This window comes from Octodon degus, unplaced genomic scaffold (assembly GCF_000260255.1).
Source record: "Octodon degus isolate 3935 unplaced genomic scaffold, OctDeg1.0 scaffold00025, whole genome shotgun sequence".
NCBI classification, from domain to species: Eukaryota; Metazoa; Chordata; class Mammalia; order Rodentia; family Octodontidae; genus Octodon; species Octodon degus.
The window spans coordinates 15,223,986-15,238,974 of record NW_004524601.1 but is presented as its reverse complement, the minus strand read 5'-3'; positions in this window follow the sequence as shown (position 1 = coordinate 15,238,974).

The window sequence follows — 14,989 nt, the reverse complement described above, 5'->3', positions numbered from 1 at the left end:
AAAAAAAAAAAAAAAAAGGTGTTTCAATGGAAAGAGGAACAGGGAGGGGAGAAGGGAAAAGAAAAAACTCAAAAGAAGAAATTGGAAACAAAGCTTTGCAATTAAGGAAGGAAGGAGCAGTTGGCAGGAGCGTAGGAGAACAGGGGAGAAAGAACGGGCACCAAGATACACCATGCCACATACAGGCAACGCCTTCCCCATGGCGATTGTGGGCCTTGGGTGTGCCTAAATCGTGCCACCAATAAGCTTAACAGAGATGAATTAGACGCGCAGTTTCAATACTTCAGGTTAAAAAGAAATTATTAAGTTTAACTCTTTTATTACACTATAGTTAAACTATTATTTTGAGAAATGAATATAAACTTTTTATTTTAAAGATAGTAAGAAAAACAATAAAAATGATACAGAATTTCAAAACAAGATGATAGGAAATTAACACTGGTTATTGTATTGTATATTGTTATCTTCAAAATAGTTGCTCAGATTACAAGATAAACGCATGCAAAATTGATCAAACAATATAAGCACTAACAACACAAGCACTATTAGTTCTTATCAATGAACTAATTGAAATTACTAATGCAATTATCTTAGCTTTCTTTTGTATAAATATACTTTTTGTCCCTTCCTTCTTTTCTTCTTCCCCCATCCCAGTTTTTCTTTCATTTTGAGCAGTTTCTTTCTGTTTCACAAAATAAACTGTATCTTTTTAAATCTCATTTACTTTTTCAGTTTCTTACACATAAGAGAGTATGATGTTTGTACATGTGAGTAGGATTGATTTCACTTATGAGTTTGGTCTCTAGTTGCATCCATTTACCTGTAAAAACTACGAGTTTACCTCTCTTTGTAACTGAGCAGTACTCCATTGTACAAAACTACCACATCTCTTTTGTCCATGCCTCACTTGATGAGCATTTGGGTTGCTTCCAAGATGTAGCCACGACAAATTGTGTTGCTGTAAACATGGATGCACATATATCGCTGTGGTATGAGGTTCTTCAATTCTGGAGCAATATCCAGAAGCGGAATAGCTGGTTGAACAGGATATCTAATCCTAGCTTTTTCAGGAATCTCCACACTGATTTCCACAGCAGTTGTACCGGTCTACACCCCAAACAACAGTAGAAAATGGTCCCTTTTTTCTCTTAACCTGTTACAATTTGCTTATTGGTTGATTTCTTGATGAAAGCCCATCTTTCTAGGATGAAATGTAATCTCAGTGTTGGTTTGATTTGCATTTCTCAGATAAAAAATGAGCATTTTTTTCAAATATTTATTCAACATTTGTATTTCTTCATTTGAGAAGTGTGTATTCATCTCAGATGCCCATTTTTGGACTGGGTCTTTGAATTTGGAGGGTCTGATTTTTTTCAATATTTTACATGTTCTAGATAGAAGTACTTTGTTTGAGATACAATGGGATAAAATTTTGTCTCATTCTGTCAGTTTTCTTTTCACACTGTTAATAATTTCTTTTGATGTGCAAATGCCTTTTAATAAGATGAGATCCCAGTTGTTGATTCTTTGAAGTATTTCCTCTGTGGTTTGCTTTTAGTTAATGAACTCTCTGCCTAGCCCTGTGTCTTCAAGATTTCTACCTACTTTCTCTCCCAGTAGATTTACTGTTTCTTTTTGAATATTTAGATCTTTAATACATTTTGATTTTAACTTAGTTTTATGGTGATAGACACAGGCCTAGCTTTAGTCTTCAACAAATGAAACCCAGTTTTTCCAGCACCATTCATTAGTAAGGGAATCTTTCTTCCAATGAACATGCTTGGCTCCTTTGTCAAGATGAGGTATCTCTGTGTGTTTGGAGTTGTATCTTCATCTTCTGAACTGTTCCACTGATCCTCAGTTCTGTGTTACTTTAAGTACCATGCCGATTTTATCACAGAAGTTTTGTAATATAATTTCAAGTCAAGCATGGTGATACCTCCTGCCTTGCCTTTTTCACCCAGGATTGTTTTTGCTATTCTAGGTCTCTTCTAGTTCTAGTACATATCAATAGAATATTTTCTCTATCTCTGTGAAGTATGCCAGTGGTATTTTTGATGGTATTACATTAAAGCTGTATAGCAATTTTGGGAGCAGCACTTTTTCAAAATGTTTATTCTTCCTATACATGAGCAAGGAATATCTTTCCATTTTTGGATATTCCCTTCAATCTCCTTATTAAGAACACTCTAATTTTCACTGTGAGATCTTTTCCTTCCTTTCTTAGACTGATTTCTAAATATCTCATTTATTTGGTTGCTATTGTGAAGGGTGTGGTTTCCCTAATTTCTCTCTCAGTGAGCTTGCTGTTTGTATACAGGAATGCTATTGATGAATCTTAAAAGTTAATTGCTATTTAGCCTGAGTTTTATCAGATGAAGCAATACACCCACGAAAGTAGGACAAATATATATACTAAATAAATATATATGGTTTTGTTCTTTTGTATATTTGTCAGAGTAACCTGTAGTTTGTATCTATTCTATATGTATCCATCCTTGAATATTCATTGTAAAGGATATCATAAATGTATCACAGTATGTATTTATATTAAACAAACAGCAGTAAAAAGATAATCAAACATCTTTTTGGCACAGATAGAATTAATATATTAGGAAATAAATTCCTCCCTAGATTAAGTGTAGATAAACTCCCATAAAATTAGTAAAATACTTCCTAATTTTGTATGTATCCAGACTTCCATTTCTATCCCATATGGTTCCATGTATGTTGTTTGTTTATTTATTTATACATTTATGTATTTGGTGCAGGGTCTCCCACAGGGACTGGTAGTGATCCTCCTCTTTTCAGTCTCCCCAGCACTGGGATTACAGGTGTGTACCACCACACCCAGACAAGGTGGCAGGTTCAGTACACCAGGGGGCAGGGCTGGCTCAGTACTGGGGATCAAATTCTGGTCCCAGCACTTTTTTAAGCAGGTACTTAGTCCCCTGAGCTATCTCGCCAGCCCCATGGACATGGTTTAAAAACTAAAAATCTTAATTTGAATTTAGATTTTTTAAATTACATTTTTATTTAAGCAATAGATGAAAAGCATGTAATTGGATAATTCTATAATAAATCTAGGTGAAAATCCAAATTTATTTCTACTACATGCTAATGCTATCGATGGGAAAATGTTTTTGTGTAATAAGAGCGCAGCACAGCCGTGTGGTTCTCAGGGAGCTCAATTATCAAACTGACACAGTATGTGCTGCAGCCACAGTGGTAGAATGGAAAGAGTCCTGGTTAGATCAGGGTTTATCATCATAAATCAAAGTGTCTCTAACTCTGTAGTGTCCTTCACTAACTCCTGGCCCGAACCTCTCCCACTTGGTAACTTAAGAGTGGACTTCGATGCAAAGCTAAAGAAAGGGCCAGGTAGTTGGCTCAGTGATATAAGTAATTGCCTGGCAAGCACAAGGTCCTCAGTTCAGTTTCTAGTGCAACAAAACAAAATAAAACAACAAAACCAAACATGTGAACTTCTATAGGGCTGCCAAGATAGCTCAGCAGTATAGAGCATCTGCTTAGGGAAGCTTAGGCAAGCGCAGGGACCATGGTTCAATTCCTAGCATCACCTGCCATGCCAGCCCTGCCCCTAGGGCAGGCTGAGCTAGCCAAAAAAAAAAAAAAAATCCTAAAGAAAAAAACAAAGAAGGAAATAATCCCAGGTAACTGCTTACTTCCAGATAATCCAGAGGGCACTTCTCAAAGATCATAGAAAGGGACAAAAAGATCCATCTTAGCCACTTTCTGTTGGTTGCGGCACAAAACTGGACACCCACCTCCTTAAAGAAGAAAGGTTTACTTGGACCTCATCTTTCTAGTCCATAATCTGCTGCCTTTGAGGCCAAGACTGGATGGTGGAAAGATTTGGGAAAACAGCTGCTCATCCCAGAGCAACCAGGAAGCTGAACGAGAAGGATCATCTGGGAAGAGAGAAACACTCCTTTGCTCGGCCTCCTCCAACAAGCTCCACTGCCTGCCAATACGTTGAGCTGCTAAAGAGCCAAAGGCTGAGTCCATTGGTGCACACAGTGTCCCTGTGCTCTGGGCCTTCCATGCGCCTGAGTCTTTTTTGAGGCATAGTAGATCTCAGCCATAGCACTGACGTCATTGCCCTTTCTCCTTTTTGTTTCACACTACATGGTTCACACCATGCAGTGATGGTAGTGGTGGTGGTGATGGGAACAGCAGCAGTAACAGCAGTGTGCAGGAGCCAGCAGTGTAAAAAACAGGAGCCTTCCATCTTGCTTTCTGGGGCTGCAATGCACAGGGTAGTGCCAAGGGAGCTGTGTCTTCCCTTTCTCTGCATCTTTGCTCTCTCTTTCTCTGTCCTCCTTCCACAATATCTACCGGTCATCTATCATTACATCTCTCTCTCAATTTGTACCTCTAATCTACTTATTCAGAACCATACATCATCTCATAATTTTATCCCACACCTGGACAAATTGCAAAGGTAATAGAGTAAAATGAGAACAAAACAACAACAGTGAAAAAAATGTATAGGGAAGAATGTGGTGAAGAAGTTTGGAAAATGCATCCCACTTTGGTCCACTGTGGCTAATCAGATGAGGTTCACATACACTGATTCGCATACATAATCATTGAGGACGAAGCTAAGAAAGCCACTGCTGTCAAGTCCCTCCCTAAACACTATGCCACACAACACAGAAGTTCACAACTGAAAGTGAATTAATACAGGAGCTGTGGCCCGTGGAAAGCTGGGGGGCACATGCTACTTGAACCTCACAAGGAGAATTCCACAAGGAAAAATAAATCTTGAGATTCCCCACAGGATTTTCACAGGCTCAGCTTCTCTTATAATGCAAAATTCAAAATGTCAAAGATTCCATCTTAAATCATTCAATTTACGATGAATCATAATAATATCAACTTCCCAGGGAAAGGAAATCCAAACAAGACAGTTATTCAATCATCAGACAAGTACATTAAAGTGGCGGTTATAAAAATGTTTGCATGAGGAATTAAAAACATTTTAAAATGCTAAAATGTGCAGTAAAGAAGCATAGAACATGGGAGAGAAGAACAGAATGGCTGTTTTAGTGCTGAAAACTCTACTGAACAAATTCAGTAGCAAAATTGAATAGTAAGAAAGTGTGAGCTTGAAGACTTGAGGATAGATCAGTAGCTTGATTCAGTATGAACAGAAGATTTAGAATAAGATTTGGGGAAGAAGAAAGAGAAAGTAGAAGAGAAGAAGAGAGGGAGAGGAAGAGATGGGTAAAGAGAGAGACAGATAGAAAGACAGACAGACAGACAGACAGACAGACAGACAGACAGACAGAGGCACAGAGACAATCAGAACAGAGATAGAACATGACTGTTAAGTGTGATATATCAATGTGGGTGAGTAAGCACCACTCGGTAGGTTAGGAAAGCTCTACCCCTCTCTGTGGATGACTGACGTGAAGGCCACAAACTGAGGACGACAGGCCCACGCCAGATGTAGGTGGACGGCGCCAGTCAATGGTGGCAGCATGGATAGAATTAAAGTGGAAAGAAGACAGAAATCTCCCTTTCCTTTGCAGGCGATTTGGTCTTTGCTGTTGCCTTTGGAGTGTGGTCTCCAGTTCCTTCAGGATTCCCGAGCAAACTCTAACCCTCAAATGCAAACTCTTCAGCTTTCCCACACAGCTTATGCCACCGACTCTGCAGGGGGCTTCCAGGTCTTAACCTTCAACTGCTATCGAATACCTTGGCTTTCTGCATTCAAGATGCTATTTTGCTGTCTTCCAATCCTGACTCTGTAGACAGCCTTAGGGATCTTCCCCTTCTGATCCTGAAAGCCTGCCTCATAAATGCCTTGTTTCATTGTGCGTGTATTTTACATTGATTCTGTCTCTCTAGGAATCCTAACTAGTATAGAAGGAAAATAACAAAACAGAACTTCAGAAATTGTGGGCAAAGGACAGAATTTGAAACTTAGGGATTCTAAGAGGGGGCCAAAGCAGATGACGACAGCGAAAGAAACCTTGCGAGGCATCGATGGGCTGAAAGTCCCACTCTTCACATTTGGTGAAAGATACAAACCTACACATTCATGAAGCTGCATAAATGCTAACTAGATTAAACAGAGAAAATTTTGTCCCAGCATCAGACAGCACTAGGCTCAAAACAAAAACCTTAGACTGGGGAACTAGCTCGGTGGTCTAAGCACCTGCCTGGCAAGTGTAATGACCAGGTTTGATGCCGCTGTACCACGTGCTGTGCCTGCCTGGAACCCCATCCACACCTCGTGGGCCACCAAGACCAGGTGTGGTGGTACATGCCTGTGATCACAGCACTGGGGAGGCTGAAAACAGGGGGATTACTATGAGTCCAATCTAGGTAGTGAGAGCCTGTACCAAATGAATGAATGAATGAATAAATAAAACAAATAAATGATTTTTTAAAATTTAAAACAAAAACCTCGAAATTAGTAGATTAAAGCGATCCACTACATATACCAAATCAATGATTTGAATGACTAGTGATAACTGACCTTATACTTCGGCCTCATACAAGTGGTACAGCATTTTTTTTTTCTAGGTTGCTTGTTTTGTTCTTGAGAAGTAAGGAAAAGAACTGTGAAAATACGATGCCGCATGAAACAAGAATATCCTTCAGGATGATAGTGATATAAGCTTACGCTTCAGGGAAGGACTAATGAAATACTTTGTAGCCTCAAGGAAACTTTAGACTAAGTTTAAGGAAACTTTCTGGACAGCAAAGTGATCATAATGCAAGGACATTTGGAAACACAGAAATAACGGGCAGCGGTTCCTCCGTTCATGAACTTGAATCGTTCTACGATTCTGGAAAAGATAATAACTTTCAGATTTATCACCCAATACAAAGTGGTCTAACAAAAACAAAATTTTGCAAAAGCTCCTGTTTATGCACCAAGATCTTTGCAAACAAAGGCATTCGGGCACTGAGTTATCTCTATACAGCACAAGTTGCAAATATGCAGTAAATATAATAGACACTACCTATTGTCCTGAGTATTTTAAATTTTATGTATTTTGTGCAGGGTCTCACTACACAGCTTGGACTCATAGTGAAACTCCTGTTTTCAGCAACTTCAGTGCTAGGATTATAGATGTACAGGGGCTCAAATCACTGTCACTGTGCTTGCCTTAGCAGGGACTTAGTCCTCTGAGCTATCTCATCGGTCTTCTCCTGAGTTTCTAAAACATATGTATTTATAATATATATTCGAGGTATTCACTTACTGACAGAGGGCCTTGGGATTGAAGCCAGGTCCTCCTGCCTGTCTCCCAAATGTCTCATGTGTTCAAGTGCGGAACTTTTTAGAGATGGTCAGGTCATCAGTGCCCTACAACAATCCATCAGTAAATGCTCTGATGAGTCACTGGCTGAATGCATAGTATGTAAGTGGAGCCTGTTTGTAACGGGAATGTCCCGGAGGGGTAGGGAGCTGAGGGGGAACATGTGACCTGGATGCGTCTCACTGTGTGCCACATCTCCTCTCTCCCTCTGTGCCTCTGCCCTGCAGCAGAGTGAGCAGCTCTTCTCTGTGCCCTCCCACCTTGCCCTTACCATATTAAAGCCGGCCAGCTACAGACTAAACCCATCGGAAATTGTGAGCCTAATAAACTTCCCTTGATTTGAGTTCTGTGTGTTTATATTTTGACCCCATAATGAGGAAGTGGACTAATGTAAAAAACTGTAACAGAGAAATGGGGTTGTTGCTGTGACTATTCCTGATGCTGTGTTTCAAAAGACTTTGGGCCAGGGCCTCAAGGAGAGTTTTAAAAGGTTTGGGGCTTTTGACTAGAGAAGTTCCACAATACAGTATCAGAGACTGATGAGTGCTTTCAGTCAGAGCTAAGAAAGCCAGAATATTGAGTGAAATGCTCACAGACCCCGAGTTGTTAGCCAAGAATGTGGACCGTATTGAACTCTAGACTAGAAGCCACATGTGTTTTATTCTGGTGAAGAATTTGCCTAGATTTTGTCCATGGCATAAGACTTTGTGTGAAATTGAATTTAATGTGGTGGACTCGCTGATCTGGCAGAAGAAATCTCAAGCTATGGGATGCGTACTGCTGGCTGCTTTTGATGAGATGTCCAGTGAGACTGAGGAGAGAAAAGTAGGTCTGGATGATTTTAAGTTTTCAAATTCTCCAGAAAAGAACCTCTTGAAAAAATAGTTGAGACTGTGGTTCCTGCAAAGATTAGCATTAAATACTTTAGATCAGGACACTAGGAGAGATGAATTGAACTATCTTAGGAATTGGCAGGCCCCACACTTTATGGGGAAGGGAAAAGTGTCCTGAAAGACTGCTTTAAGAAGAGAGCCTTAGTGTGTCATGCTCACTTAGGACTGCCGAGCTCGGAGTCCTGTCATCTAGGTGCTTGGACAGAACTGCAGTCACTGTCCAAGACTGGGAGAGATCTTGGCATTAACAACATAGTACTGTTTTCTCAGGCACACAAATTTATTTTTTTTTTTTATTTTTATTTATTAGAGAGAGAGAGAGAGAGAGAGAGAGAGAGAGAGAGAGAGAGAGAGAGAGAGAGAGAGAGAGTGGTGTGTGTGTGTGTGGCCAGCTCAGCCCACCAGGGGGCGGGGCTGGCTGGCATGTGGTGCTGGGGGATTGAACCGCGGTCCCTGATGCCTTGCCAAGCTTGTTCTAAGTAGGTGCTTTAGACCACTGAGCCATCTCTCCAGCCCCAGGCACACAAATTTATAAGGCTGAGGAAATTTTCTCCCAGAGAGCAGAGGAAGGCTCTGAGATCAGGCAAACGTGTGACAGGATCCATTCCCTGCAGTAAAGGCAGTCCTGGAAAAGGTAATACTTGAAACTGTGGGTGAAGCCAAAGATTCTGGGAAGATACTGGGAAGATGGAAAATCAGATGCAGGCAGCAGGCAGAGGCCACGAGGAGTTACAGAAGCCAGCAAGGCCGTGGATGCAGGGCTGACCAAGCCTTCCAGAGCTCACCTTTCACCAAAACCATCCCCGTGTGTGAGATATGGAGATGCAGCAATGAATGTTTGCTTTGCTGAGCTATAATCTGCTTGGATTCAATTCCTCTCTGTTCCCTTATTCTGTTTACTCTATGCCTCAGTGTGCTAGGATTATTCAGCTTTCTTGATTGCAGAGACTCAAGCTGAGAGTTGCCGTTGAGTCTTAGAGGAGGCTTTGGACTTGGGTCTCTGTCTCTCCCTCCCTCCCTCCCTCCCTCCCTTCCTTCCTTTCCTTCCTTCCTTTTTGAGATAGCATCTTGCTATGAAGTTGAGCCTAGCCATGTGCTTACTGGTCTCAAACTTGAGTCAGTCCTGGGGCATCAGCCTCCCAAGTGCTGGGATTACAGGAGTGCACCATCACAATGGTTTTTGTGATGATTAGAGGTTGATTATTTCACAAGAAAATGTTCAAACAGAAAGGAGGAGAAGAAGGGGAGGAGAAAGAACAAATAAAAACTGAGAAAGAAGGAAAGAATGAAAACAGATTTATAAATAGAGAGGAGAAGAGAAGTTGAAGGGAGCATAGGGGAATGGGGCAAATGAATAAAGAGAGATCATGCTCAGGTACACATTCCCTACGCTGAATCTGATTATTATGTATGTTCATGGTACCAATGAATTTGATTTATTAAAAAAGTAAAAAAAGTAAAGAAATAGACTAGATGTATTTTATATAATGAGATAACTTCAAAGCTTTTGGAAGCAAAGACAGAATGTTATGGTTTGGTTCTATACTTCCTACTGAGAGTCTCGTGTTCAGAGCTGGAGCTTTTGAGAGGGGGGTTGGTGGGGTGAGAGGCACTCCGTTAATAGTCAGGTAGTGCTCATGAACATGCACATGCTCATCTCTGGGCTCCTTCCTTCTCTCTGTGAGCCTCGTGCCTCGCAATGGTGGCTTTCCTCTGCCACACCCGCCGTGCTGCTTCTGCCCTGGATCCAGACAATCATGAGCTGCATAAACCACTCCTGTACGTTGGGGAGGCTGGGTGCTTGATCCCAGCAGCAATAAAGCAAAGATAGAATATCTAAAAGTTGAAAGCAGCACTTGTAATAGTACCTCATGCTGGACCCATTACAGAAACACAGAGATGAAATATGTAAAAAAAAAAAAAATATAAATGAAAAGGAAACGGTAGATGGCAAAAATATTGATAGGCTTCAAATTAAGCAATAAAAGGTTGATTCTATGTAAAATGTTCAAATCAATGAACATGTTTTGCAAAGGAAGATTTTAATCAGGGGAGTGGATGTACAAATCAGATGACAGCTACACAATGGAGTCAGTAAATGTACACCATTTTCAATGCATGTGCCTCGTACAACAACTTGGAGTTCTCAGATGCATCCTCTTGGTGAAGCAGGCCCTTGTAAGAAGGTTATGTACCATATGATTTCATATCCATGATATTTTTAGAAGCAAAAGACAGCAAAACATAGCAGTGCTTGCCAAAATTCCCTGGAAGTGATGACTCTAACTGAATAGCAGGAAGGAGATTTGGGGTCAAGATAAATATTTTCTATCGATATTAAATTGGCACATAAAATTACATTTGAGGTAAAAATTATAGAATTACGCATTAAATAAAAGTTTGTTTCACCATAGAATAATTTTTGAACACACTGATAAATCAAAATTTAAAACTGAGATAGTAATTTTTAGTTTTTCTGGTTATCATCTTACCCTTAGCAAAAATGCATTAGACTTGTTAGCCATGTGTCCACATAAATTCAATGTAAAAATTAACCATATTAAATAACTGATTTTATGAAAAACTAATTTTTCTCCTAATAAGTAACTTTAATATACAGTTTCAATTTAGTTGTTTGTATTTGTATTTTCTATCTCATTTTCTCTGGCAAATAACAAGCACGATAAAAAATGAAAATATTTTTTCTGGTATCTCTAACTCTACGCTCTAAAAGACTATTGCATTGGCCAAAATTGCTTTTTATCGTGTATAAAATATTGCAATTTGATCTAGTTTGTCTCTAAACAAATGGATCACATTAATGTACAATCTGATGTTATTACAGGAAGCCTGAATTTTAATGAGCCCTGCTTGATTTGGATGAATCAAGACAAGCATAACACAATTGAGTCAATTAGCAAGAATTCTGTAATCACTGCTGATTAAGAAAATGGGATGATGGTATGTGCATAATTTGGAGGCCTTCCCTGGCTTGAACATTAATACAATGGGACAAATAGTGACATCATAAAAGCAGCATAGTTCTTTAATATAACAAGATAAATGCTATTGATGTTTATTAGTATTAATCTCTATATATCTTATATAAAGATGATATAATTTAGAGCATTTTTAGAAGACTAATATAGTTTTCTGCTCCTATCTCCCAGTAAATTATAACCAACAAACCTGCTATTGTAAAAAGAAATATATAATGAAACAAGGTTAAAGTACAAGCACACAATTATTGCAATTAGATTTCTATTATTATACATCATTGATGAATATATATTCTGGCTTTATAATTTTGTTTGTTTAATGCAAGTTACATTTCATGAATAGGTGCTGCTCTATCATAGACATTTTTTCTTGGAGAGAAGTTCATACAGTTAATGACATTATATTTACAGATAAAATGTGCGCATGTTTGCTATTATTTTTATAGTTTCATCTAGCTTAAAACATTTTTATCTACAAGTTATATTGAAAATAATCATAGCGTGTTTTACTTTTTTAGTTAATGTTTAGGTAACAATATTCATTTATTAGTATTTTTATATTTTTTGACTACATAATACAAAGCTAAATGTCTAATGTGTTTTTCTTCATGATAAATCCTATGAAGCAATAAAATGTGCTGTGTTTATAGCTGTATCATCTGCCAGACCTGACAGAAACATTTCATACATCTGGATAAATACACAGTGAGAGAATTATTTAGCAGCTAAGTATATAAAGCAGAAGAGGAAATCTTGGATTATGATAATAAAATATTTTGTTGGAGGAACTGTAATTATATACATTTTGTGTCTGTCCAACATCAAGCCTGTTCTTGAGCAAGTATTCTTGATGTGAATATAATTTATGTGTAATTTAGATCTCATTAACCCAAGTAACTGAATAATCATTAACATTTTTCTACTTATGAAGTTATATTTGCCTCCCCAAATATTGTAAGTATCATGAAGATATTTTTGAACATTATTCTAATCATCCTTCACATTGATTTGTAGGAAATTATTAGTTTTTCTTTAAAACTTGTATTATTTTCAAAATTTTATATGGTTATATTTCTTATTTTTATTTACCTACTAAGTAGAAAATTATAGTGAATATTAGGGTTCATATAGATAATTATTTTTGCAAAATGAGTTAAATGGAGTAGTTTTCCCTAAACGATTCTTTAGAAGGATTCTCCGTGTAATAAATTTTTAAAGGAATTTCTGTAAGGAACTATGAGGCTGATTTTATCATAAAAGATTTATTCAGTATGGTGATCTACACTTTGATTCTTTTAGGAAAAAGACACTTTCTGAGGTAGCATAGAACACAATCTTGAAGTAATTTATTTCAAACTGAGTTAACAAAAGGGGCAATATAATGCCATTACAGAAAGATAAAAGAAGACTGCATGTGAGTACAAGTCTCTTTGAACGGTGTTATTTTTTTTTGTATAGGTAATTATTTCAGGATCTTATTATTCTTATTCTAACAATAAATCTGATAGGGGGCTGGGGAGATGGCGCAGTAGAACTAATGCTTGCCTACCAAGTGCAAGAGCCTGAGTTCAATCCCCAGTTCTGAAAAGCAAACAAACAAACAAACAAACAAACAAAAAAAAACAAACTGATAATTTTTCTTTTAATTATGTGGAACACCCATATTTCAAATGTTAAGCACATTGCTCTATTAAATTCTCATATATTTAAATTTTTGCTTTCTTTCTCTTTTTTTGCAAGTATTTAGTATAGGGTCTATAGGGCACAGGGTCTGCAGAGTCTCACTACACAGATAGGACTTGTAGTGATCCGCCTCTTTTTCAGCCTCCCAAGTGCTGGGATTACAGGCACGCGCCACCACGCCCAGCCTCAGTTGCCATCTCAGGGCTCCTCCGGGGCGGAGCACAAACCCCAGGTGCTGCACTCTGCCTTTCTTTATTCTTTTATCTTGCTTCTTGTATAGCTAATATATTTTGTAATCTTCTTTTATACATACAATTAAATATCATTATTTTTAAAATGACATTTGAAGGTGTTATTTTATTTTATTTTATTTTATTATTTTATTTTATTTTGTTTGTATTTTGGGGAAAGGCCTACAGGGTGTTCAGGGTCTTACTACTAGATCGGACTCGTAGTGATCTGCCTGTTTATAGCCTCCCAAGAGCTGGGATTACAGGCGCACACCACCAAGCCCAGTCTGAATTGCTGTCTCAGCAGGCCCTGGGGTGGGGCCGAACGGCAGGCCCAGCACGGCAAGCCTGGGGATCGAACCCCTAGGCCCCGTTCCTGCTTGCAGGTGCTTTAATCCGCTGAGCTATTTAGCCAGCCCTGAAGGTGTTATTTTATGTGTTATGAAATATGTACGTGTTCTCCAAGATTATTCAATCGCCTTACATATATTGTGCACGTTATAGGTGCTAGAGTGGTAATTTGCAGTCTCTCTTCCCTATTCTTGTGACATTGTCATACTTTTCACTTGTACATATAATAAAAAGAAAATTATTGAGTAATTTCTCTAAATATTCACTTAATGTTTATGAACAGCATGAAGTTGATTTTATTTTAGCTTTGTCTGTCCCCTTTAAAATCTTTTTTAATTTTTTGTTTTAATCCGTTTATTTATCTACATTGCGTGTCTCCCTGCTTCCCTTTACATTTTTAGTAGTTTTGCTGACAAAACCCTCACTTTTAGTTCATAGCAGTAAGATTTTCTGTTTCCTTTTCAAACGCTGTTTTGTAGACTATTTTTCAAAAGTCTGACCTGCTTTCTTTCCCAGCACTTTAATAATCTTGCTGTATCGTATTCTTGTCTCCATGGTTTTTAAAAAGAAATCATCTATAAATTTTATCCTTCTGCCTTTGTAGCTATGAAATCTGCATTTTTAGTTGTATTCAAGCTTTTCACATTTTTCCTGATTTATAGCAATTTGGACTTTGTAAGTATGCTAACCTTTTTAATATTCATGCTGCTTTTTTATTTTCTGAGATTTTTGAATCTGTGGTTTGATATTTGAGATTAGTCCTAGAATTTTTGCAGGTACCGTGTCTTCCCATATTTCTTATTTCCAATCCTGTCTATTTCTGTGAGCTGCTTTCCTATGTGTTAGCGCACCTGAGAAGAGGTAAGTTTGCTGGAATGTTCTCCTCTGCTTTCATTCTTCACATTTTGTTTCTCTGAGTTTTTCAGTCAGAGAGAATGTATTAACCAACCTCCAAGTTTGCAACATTTTTCTCTCCATTCTGTCCAATCAACTTTGAGTCTATTAAAACTTTTTTTGTCATGGCGCTTCTTAATTTTTTATAATTTTCCTTTCCTGATGAAAATACAGGATTGTATATAGTGCTGAGTTTTGTCATAGAAATTTTAGAATGTAATCGTAATGCAAATCTTTGTCTGTTCTACCAACTCTTTTGCATCTGATTCTGGCCATGATGAATATTTTGCCTTTTCAGACAGGGTTTGTTTTCTACCTTTTTCTATCTCATAAATTTTGTTTCAAGGGAGATGAGTTGTAAAATATGTAGAGCTGAGCCACTTTACTTGTGGAAATGAGCACACCTTTGGCTCAGGTGCTCTCTACTGTGGGTATTGAACCCATCTACGTGGAGCTGGGCTGGGCATAAAGTATTGTATCCAAAGGATGAAAATCCCTATACTATGGTAATAGCTTGGGTTAGGTCTTTGGGCTCATTTGTTTTCTCTTCTCCCTAGTTTAGTTATCCTCAGTCTTGACTTTAGGTTTTCTCTTTCTGTTGCTTTCACAAATAATCAACCTCCACAGCTTCCTGAGTT